Below are 9,849 nucleotides of genomic sequence, written 5' to 3'. Positions count from 1 at the left end.
GGGTCAGGGATGGGATATGGGGAGCAGCAGGGGTGGGGGGAGCAGCAGGGGGCTGGACAGGGGTGACGATGGGCAGGGAGCAAGGATGGGGGAGGGGTGGGGATAACAATGAGAAGGTGCAGGGGCAAGGATGGAGGAGGGATGGGGTAACGATGGGCAGGTGCAAGGGTATGGATGGGGGAACGATGGGCAGGGATGGGGATAACGATGGACAGGGGCAGGGATGGGGGTGGGGTGGGGATAATGATGGGCAGGGGCAGTGGCAGGGATGGGGGTGGGGTGGGGATAATGATGGGCAGGGGCAGGGATGGGGGTGGGGTGGGGATAACGATGGGCAGGGGCAGGGGTGGGGGTTACGATGAGCAGGGGCAGGGATGGGGGTAACGATGGGATGGGGATAATGATGGGCATGTATGGGGGTAATGATGGACAGGGGCAGGGATGGGGGCAACGATGGGCAGGGGGAGGGATGGGGGTAATGATGGGCAGTGGCAGGAATGGGCAGGGGGAGGGATGGGGGTAACGATGGGCAGGGGCGGGGATGGGGTAACGATGGGCAGCGGGAGGGATGGGGTAACGATGGGCAGGGATGGGCGGGGGGAAGATGGGGGTAACGATGGGCAGGGGCAGGGATGGGGTAACGATGGGCAGGGGCAGGGATGAGGGCAACGATGGGCAGCGGGAGGGATGGGGTAACGATGGACAGGTGGAGGGATGGGGGTAACGATGGGCAGGGGCAGGGATGGGGGTAACGATGGGCAGCGGGAGGGATGGCGTAACGATGGGCAGGTGGAGGGATGGGGGTAACGATGGGCAGGGGGAGGGATGGGGGTAATGAAGGGCAGCGGGAGGGATGGGGTAACGATGGGCAGAGGCAGGGATGGGGGTAACGATGGGCAGTGGAGGGATGGGGGTAACGATGGGCAGTGGGAGGGATTGGGATAACGATGGGCAGGGGCAGAGGCAGAGATGGGAGTAACGATGGGCAGGGGGAGGGATGGGGTTAACGATGGGCAGGTGGAGGGTTGGGGGTAATGATGGGCAGAGGGAGGGATGGGGGTAATGATGGGCAGAGGGAGGGATGGGGGTAATGATGGGCAGCAGGAGGGATGGGGGTAATGATGGGCAGGGGGAGGGATGGGGGTAATGATGGGCAGGGGGAGGGATGGGGGTAATGATGGGCAGCGGGAGGGATGGGGTAACGATGGGCAGGGGGAGGGATGGGGGTAATGATGGGCAGGGGGAGGGATGGGAGTAACGATGGGCAGGGGCAGGGATGGGGGTAACGAAGGGCAGGGGCAGGGATGGGGTAGTGATGGGCAGGGGCAGGGATGGGGGTAACAATGGGCGGGGGCAGGGATGGGGGTAACGATGGGCAGGTGGAGGGATGGGGGTAACGATGGGCGGGGGCAGGGATGGGGGTAACGATGGGCGGGGGCAGGGATGGGGGTAACGATGGGCAGGTGGAGGGATGGGGGTAACGATGGGCGGGGGCAGGGATGGGGGTAACGATGGGCAGGTGGAGGGATGGGGGTAACGATGGGCGGGGGCAGGGATGGGGGTAACGATGGGCAGGTGGAGGGATGGGGGTAACGATGGGCGGGGGCAGGGATGGGGGTAACGATGGGCAGGTGGAGGGATGGGGGTAACGATGGGCGGGGGCAGGGATGGGGGTAACGATGGGCAGGTGGAGGGATGGGGGTAACGATGGGCGGGGGCAGGGATGGGGGTAACGATGGGCGGGGGCAGGGATGGGGGTAACGATGGGCAGGTGGAGGGATGGGGGTAACGATGGGCGGGGGCAGGGATGGGGGTAACGATGGGCAGGTGGAGGGATGGGGGTAACGATGGGCGGGGGCAGGGATGGGGGTAACGATGGGCAGGTGGAGGGATGGGGGTAACGATGGGCGGGGGCAGGGATGGGGGTAACGATGGGCGGGGGCAGGGATGGGGGTAACGATGGGCGGGGGCAGGGATGGGGGTAACGATGGGCGGGCTCTTCTCGCCTGACGTGCCTCGCGCCCTGTGACCGCTCGTGGTGACCGGGCTCGAGCGGCGGTGCCGCCAATTGGATCGGACACGAAACAGGCGCAGCCTCTCCGCTCGGAGCCGCCGAACGGCCGCCTTTGGGCGGCATTTCTGTGAGAACTTTGATGGCAATGGGCAAAGGAATTAATTCATGTGTTTGGCTTTTCTTTTTTTGCAGTTGAAATTAGATACAAAAAGTATATTTTAAATCCCTACTTTGGAAAGTGAAGGGGGGAGAGGCGGGGAATGTGAAGTGATTTTGTTTTAGTGGTGGGGGTGAAGCCGGTGATGATGGATGTGGAGAGCCTGGACGGAGACGGCGCAGATGGTGAACGGAAAGAGAGCAACGCAGTGAACCAACACTGAGAGAAACCAGAGGGAGAGAAATAAAAACAAAAGTGAGTGAAGTACGTACAACATCACAGCTAATGTCGACAATTGCGCCGCTTCTTCCTTTAAAAATATACTTTTCTCTGCTGAGGTAATAATATCGAGCGGTTGCTGTACGGCTGAGGAGTTTTTACCGGGGCGGGGGGATAGCTCCTTAAAGGGACCGTGGAGTAGCTCCTTAAAGGGGACCACGGAATAGTATTTTAAAGATACCATGCGGTCATGGAGTCCATGGAACTATAGTGGGGACCATGAATAGTTCCTTAAAGGGAGCCATGGAAGTGTTTTTCATGAAAACGTTTATATGGCAAATTTCATTTTTGTGATATAATTCTGTTAATAACTTGCCACTGCCTCTTATTACGAGCACATGTTTATGATGAAAATGGTGCATAACTTCTCTGGCTGTTCTCCATCCCCAGACAAAAATAAATGAACACCACCCTCATCCCTTTAAAGGTACATCCTTTTAAACTTCTAATTCAGAGGAGTTGGAGCACGTTTGGCCCAATGGTAAATGCTGTGATTAAGGTCTGTACTCTAGGAATGTTCCAGCAAGTGATCCCCAATCTTTGTTGAGTTGGCCAATCCCAGTTGTTGGCTGTAGAGGTTGTGTAATTGGCCGCAGTGTCCCTGAGATAGAGGGTAGGAAAACAGTTTGATTTCCAAACCTGATAGTTATACAATGATTCAGTAGTCAGGGGAACAGACAGGTGTTTCTGTGGCCGCAAATGTGAATCCAGGATGGTGTGTTGTTTCCCTGGTGCCAGGATCAAGGATGTCACTGAGCGGCTGCAGAGCATCCTGAAGGGGGAGGGTGAACAGCCAGCAGTCGTGGTCCACATCGGAACCAAGGACGTAGGTAGAAAGAGGGATGTGGTCCTGCAGTCAGAATTTAGGGAGCTAGGAAAGAAATTCGCAAGCAGGACCTCAAAAGTAGTAATCTCCAGATTACTCCCAGTGCCATGTGCAAGTGAGTATAGAAATAGAAGGATAAGACAGATGAATGCGTGGTTGGAAAGATGGTGCAGGAGGGAGGACTTTATATTCTTGGGACATTGGGACCGGCTCTGGGGGAGATATGACCTGTATAGGCCAGACGGGTTGCACCTGAACAGAGCTGGCACTGAGTTCCTTGTGGGACATTCTGCTAGTGCTGTTGGGAGGTTTAAACTAGTTTGGCAGGGGAATGGGGACATGAGGGTAGACTCAGTTGGGACAAAATCAGAAATGAAAATGGATGAGTCTGGAAGGCAGAGGAAACAAAGGATAGAAAATTAAAAAAGAAGTTTGGCAGTGCTCAAGGGTATTTATTTTAATGCAAGGAGTATAGCAAATAAAGCAGATGAGCTAAGGACACAAATAGACACGTGGCAGTACAATATCATAGCTATTACAGAAGCATGGCTTAAGGAGGGTCAGGGATGGCAGCCCAATGTTCCTGGTTACAGGGTTTTCAGACGCGATAGGGAGGGGGAGTGGCAATATTGGTCAAGGAAACTATTACGGCTGTGAGGAGGGATGGTATGTTGGAAGGCTCATCAAATGAGGCCATATGGAATGAGCTAAGGAATAAAAAAGGGGCAGTCACACTGCTGGGAGTATACAATAGACCCCCAAACAGTCAGAGGGAGATAGAAGAACAGAAATGTAGACAAATACCTGAGAAGTGCAAAAATAATAGGGCAGTAATAGTCAGGGATTTTAACTACTCCAATATTAACTGGGATAGTTTTAGTCTGAAAGGAATTGAAGGAGCAGAATTCTTGAGGTGCATTCAGGAGAACATTTTTGCCCAGTATCTAGCAAGTCCAACAAGAGAGTGTGCAGTTTTAGGCCAGCACAGACACGATGGGCTGAAGGGCCTGTATAACTCTATGACTTAAGTTTAGGAAATGAAGACGGGCAGGTAGAAGGGGTGGCAGTGGTTGAGATCATAATTCAGTCAGTTTTAACGTAATTACGGAAAAGGACTGAGATAGGACAGGAATTAGAGTTCTCAATTGGGGCAAGGCCAATTTTACTAAACTGAGGAGTGATTTAGCGAAAGTGGACTGGAAACAGCTACTTGAAGGTAAATCAGAGTTAGAACAGTGGGAGGCATTCAAAGGGGAGATTCAAGGGGTTCAGAGTAAACATGTTCCCACAAAGAGAAAGGGTAAGACGGCCAAATCTAGAGCCACATGGATGTCAAGGAGCCTACAGGCCTAAGATAAGGCAGAAAAGGAAAGCTTATGTCTGACACAGAGAACTCAATACTACAGAAAGCCAAGAGGAGCATAGAAAGTGGAGGGGTAAAATCAAAAAGGAAATTAGGAATACAAAGAGAGGGCATGAAAGAATATTGGCAAGCAAAATTAAGGTGAACCCCCCCCAAAGACTTGCAGGTTGATAGGTAAATTGGCCATTATAAATTGCCCCTAGTATAGGTAGGTGGTAGGGGAATTGAGGGAAGGTGGGGATGTGGTAGGAATATGGGATCAATGTAGGATTAGTATAAATGGGTGGTTGATGGTCGGCACAGACTCGGTGGGCCGAAGGGCCTGTTTCAGTGCTGTATCTCTAAATAAATAAATTAAGAGGATAACTAGGGAGAGAGTAGGGCCCGTAAAAGACCAAAAAGGTAACCTATGTGTAGTGATGGAAGATGTTGGTATGGTTCTTAATGAATACTTTGCGTCAGTCTTCATGAAGGAGGGGGACGATGCAGATACTGTGGTTAAGGAGGAAGAGTGTGAAGTATTGGATGTGATAGATATAGGGAGAGAGGAGGTATTAGCATTCTTGAAAGTTGAAAAATCACCAGGGCCAGATGAAATGTATCCTAGGCTGTTTTAAAAAAAAAGCAAGAGAGGAAATAGCAGAAGGTCTGACCATCATTTTCCAGTCCTCACTGGATACAGGTGTGGTGCCGGACGATTGGAGAACTGCTAATGTTGTACCTCTGTTTAAATAGGGATCGAAGGATAGACCGAATAATTACAGGCCAGTCAGTCTAACCTCAGTAACGGGCAAATTATTGGAATCAATTCTGAGGGGCAGGATAAACTGTCACTTAGAAAGGCACAGGTTAGTCAAGGAAGTCAGCATGGATTTGTTAAGGGAAGATCTTGTTTGACCACCTTAATCAAATTTTTTGAAGAAGTAACAAGGAAGATAGATAAGGGTAGTGCAGTTGATGTGGTCTACATGGATTTTAGCAAGGCTTTTGACAAGCTCCCACATGGCAGACTGGTTAAAAAAATAAAATCCCATGAGATCCAGGGAAATGCAGCAGGGTGGATATGGCTCAGTGGCATGAAACAAAGTGTAGTTATTGACGGGTGTTTTAGCAACTGGAGGGTTGTTTCCAGTGGCGTTCTGCAGTGCTCAGTACTGGGTCCCCTGCTTTTTGTGGTATATATTAACGATTTGGACGTAAATGTAGGGGGCATGATCAAGAAGTTTGCAGACGACATAAAGATTGGCTGTGTGATAGATAGCGAGGAGGATAGCTGTAGGCTACAAGAAGATATTGATGTAAAAGCAAAATAGAAGATATTGATGGTCTGGTCAGATGGTCAGAAAAGTGGCAAATGGAATTCAACTCGGAGAAGTGTGAGGTGAAGCATTTGGGGAGGTCAAACAAGGCAAAGGAATACACGATTAATGGGAAAATACTGAGAAGTGTAGAGGAAGTGAGGGACCTCGGAGTGAATGTCACAGATCCCTGAAGGTAGGTCGACAAGTTGGTTCAGAAGGCATATGGAATCCCTTCCTTTATTAGCCAAGGTATAGAATTAAGAGCAGAGAAGTTATGCTAGAACTGTATAACTCATTGGTTAGTACTGTGTGCAGTTCTGGTCACCTTATTACAGAAAGGATGTAGTTACACTAGAGAGGGCACAGAGGTGATTTATGAGGATGTTGCCAGGACTGGAAAAATGCAGCTATGAGGAAAGATTGGATAGGTTGGGGTTGTTCTCCTTGGAACAGAGAAGGCTGAGGGGAGATTTGATTGACATGTACAAAATTTTGAGGGGCCTGGATAGAGTGGAGGTGAAGGGTCTATTCACCTTAGCAGAGAGATCAGTGACTAGGGGGCATAGGTTTAAAGTGATTGGTAGAAACATTAGAGGGGAGATGAGGAAAACCTTTTTTACCCAGAGGGTGGTAGGGGTCTGGAACTCACTGCCTAATTGGGTAGTTGAGGCAGAGATGTTCAACACATTCAAAAGGAATCTGCAGAGCTACGGACCAAATGCTGGAAGGTGGGATTAGAATGGGGATCGTTTTTCAGCTGGCACAGACAGGATAGGCCAAATGGCCTCTTTCTGTGCCTTAAATTTTCTGTGATTCTGTGATCTTGCTGGAAAATGTACATATGTAGACCTCAGACTTGCAGTTGAATGCCAGGCAACACTCAGTGTCCAGTCTCGCTCATAAATTTCTAGATATTATGTTAACGAATGCCATTTGACCTATTGTATCCATGCTGGGTGCTGCCTCTTCAATGAATCTCTAAACATTTTTTCCCAAAAATATGCAACTTTACCTTTTGTCTACATTGAACTGCATCTTCCACCTATCCACTCTGATAACCTCGTTATATCCTCCTGCAGTGTGTTGCATTCTTTCTCAGAGTTTGAAATGCTCATAATTTGGTATCATTAGAAAACATCAATATCAGTCGTCTTTTGATAATGTCAAAGTTATTTATGTAAATAGAAAGCAAAAGAGAAATATAGAATCATACTTTAAGAGGACTTTAGATCAGTTCGGTAAAGATTCTCTGATTCTAAAGTTGAAACAACTTGTCATGATCTACATCAGGGGCGGCACAGTGGCGCAGTGGTTAGCACCGCAGCCTCACAGCTCCAGGGACCCGGGTTCGATTCTGGGTACTGCCTGTGTGGAGTTTGCAAGTTCTCCCTGTGTCTGCGTGGGTTTTCTCCGGGTGCTCCGGTTTCCTCCCACAAGCCAAAAGACTTGCAGGTTGATAGGTAAATTGGCCATTATAAATTGTCACTAGTATAGGTAGGTGGTAGGGAAATATAGGAACAAGTGGGGATGTTTGGTAGGAATATGGGATTAGTGTAGGATTAGTATAAATGGGTGGCTGATGTTCGGCACAGACTCGGTGGGCCGAAGGGCCTGTTTCAGTGCTGTATCTCTAATCTAATTATCTGGGTCACTTGAAAATTCTAAAAATAGCAATCATATCATTTCTCAATCTTCTAGTGAGAAAATGCTTAATTTATGTAATTGCCTCCCATAATCCCATCCCTTAATGGTCTTGGTCATTCTGATTGCCCTCTCGCTATGAGCCTATCTTGTGTTACTGGTACGGACCAATTTCATTGCCAATGACTTCAAGAAAAGAGGAAAGAAAAACTGAAACAAGAAAAATGGGAATGAAAAGTGCTATATGTTTTCTGCCAGGCATAGGGGCAGCCTATCCTGAAAACTCTAATGGCCTTGCATTGGCTGATGTGGTAGTTCACACTGACATTGGTCTTTTGTCGATGTATTGTGAACTTTTGCATGGAGTTTTTAATTTCTTAAATACAAAACAATGTAGCAGGAAGTAACAATAAGAACTGTGATGACGTAATTGTATTGCTGAGAGTTATTATGGGACATCTTGTGGCGTGCCCCATTAGTTAGATTTGTTCATGCATGTTTAGGTTTTAACTGTATCTGGGATCTTGGTGAACAATGGGACAAATAGTGTATCTCCTTAACCAATGAAATTTAAGGATTGAGAACAGAGGAAGGACTGAGGAGGAGGTTAAATTGGAGTGGGTGAATTCAATGTCAGATCATGTGCAGAAAGAGAAATAGGGAGGAAAAGAAAGATTGGATTAAGAGAGAGAGGAAAAAAAGACAGGAAAAATAATAAAAAAAAGTTAAATTAATTTTACATTTTTAAAATCTCCAAAAACAATTGACAGCCTGAAGGAATGAGACTGCCTACTTATAATTTGGGTATTGCTGAAAACAGACATTTTGTCGAAGCTTTTTGTCTTGTACTTATCAGGACAATTCGCAAGAATACCAATGTAAGGGAAAGCAACAAATTTATACTGTATGAGAAGAGAGTGCTGATTTGTTAGCAAGTGGACTCTGGTAGAGGTGTTACCATAGAGAATGCACCAGTTTATGGTAACTGACAGTTAACTGTCAAGCTTTGTTTGAAATTTAAACTAGGCAGCTTGACTCTGATTAGTCAAGGCATTGCCCTGAGGAATGAACCAGTGAATTGCTGTCACTTATTTTGTTTAGCTGAAACAGGCGCAATGTGTGTACATGTTCTTTCTGTGTATTAATACATGTAGCTTCCAGTATGCGCAAATGTAAGTTCTGTCCTACCAAGTGACTATTTATACTTTGTTTTCTAGGCAAAGGAGGTTAATTGGCAGTAATTAACAATATTCATTTCATTAAAAGGGTGTTACTAGTTAATTACTAGTCCTGACTTCCTGCAATGAGTTTAATTGGCAATTAATGTGCAAATACAGCAACTGCATGAAAATCATGGGAAGGTTAAACGAGAAATGCTGTTTTTATGAAGTTAACGGCAGAGCAGTGCAAATTGGCTATCAACTTGTGACGATTCTCAATTCATGGGGTATCTTGTTCTTGCTAAAAGTTGGTGACCGATTTGAGCATCAGTAGCATAGTTTGTCGTTCAGACACCGTTATTTTCTTACAACAAAATCTGATACTAAATATTTTTTCTTAAATAGCACATTATCTCTTAGAACTTACCAGATCACAGTAACAGTAGTTATGAGCTGTACTTTGTGCCCTCCTGCCTCACAGATAAAAGGTTCTAAGTTTGATCCTCAGTCTTTCCTGAGTTGGCTTATCCTAGTCATGGAGGCAGTTGGTGCACTATCATTGATAACAGCATCCCAGCACTTTTGTTGAAAAAGCTGCCTGTGTAGACGTTGGATAAGGAGAGTATTGGACTCAAATTGTGATTCTCCAAGATTGTTTGTGATGACACTCAAGGTGACGCTTAATATCAATCTGGGCTGTCACATGGGGGTAATTTTAACTCAACTCATCAGGCCAGAAACCCAAGCATTGGGTGGAACACCAGTTTTACACAGCTCCCAATATTACTGTTTGTTAACTTCAGTAGAAAGTAAAATCAGATGGGATTTAAAACAAGCTTCCTGATGGGTGGTGTAGGTTGAAATTGGCCCCATGAAGTTTGGCCGTTTTGGGTGAAGTAACCCAAGATTGCCAGCAACTATAACTCGGCAAGAGTCCACATATTCAGGAAGGATTGGGAGAAAATTGCATTTCTTTATTGGACTTTAGCAGTGGCTTGTTTGCAATTAATTGTGATTTTTTTATCAGCAGTAATCTGACGAGCAAAATATTTTAATTTAGAAAAATTAGTTAATTGCAAATGGAGTAGCGTACTGAAGCACTGCTAGG

General features: G+C 47.1%; 1 protein-coding gene across 9 annotated transcripts in view; it reads left to right on the top strand.

Annotated features, from left to right (window-relative positions):
• The first annotated feature begins 2,046 nt into the window (after positions 1–2,046).
• Positions 2,047–9,849, top strand: part of gjc2 (gap junction protein gamma 2) — a 202,843-nt gene continuing 195,040 nt past the window's right edge. For 6 of the 9 annotated variants that reach the window (XM_068015260.1, XM_068015236.1, XM_068015298.1 and 3 more), the window contains exon 1: positions 2,047–2,426. The gene's annotated coding sequence lies outside the window, so the exon portion shown is untranslated. Of the gene's footprint in view, positions 2,436–9,849 lie in introns of all 9 variants that reach the window. The other 3 variants (XM_068015318.1, XM_068015281.1, XM_068015253.1) reach the window with 1 other exon arrangement.

Source organism: Heterodontus francisci, chromosome 2 (genome assembly GCF_036365525.1).
Source record: "Heterodontus francisci isolate sHetFra1 chromosome 2, sHetFra1.hap1, whole genome shotgun sequence".
NCBI classification, from domain to species: Eukaryota; Metazoa; Chordata; class Chondrichthyes; order Heterodontiformes; family Heterodontidae; genus Heterodontus; species Heterodontus francisci.
The sequence above is the reverse complement of the archived record's forward strand: the minus strand, read 5'-3'. Positions and strand labels throughout refer to the sequence as shown.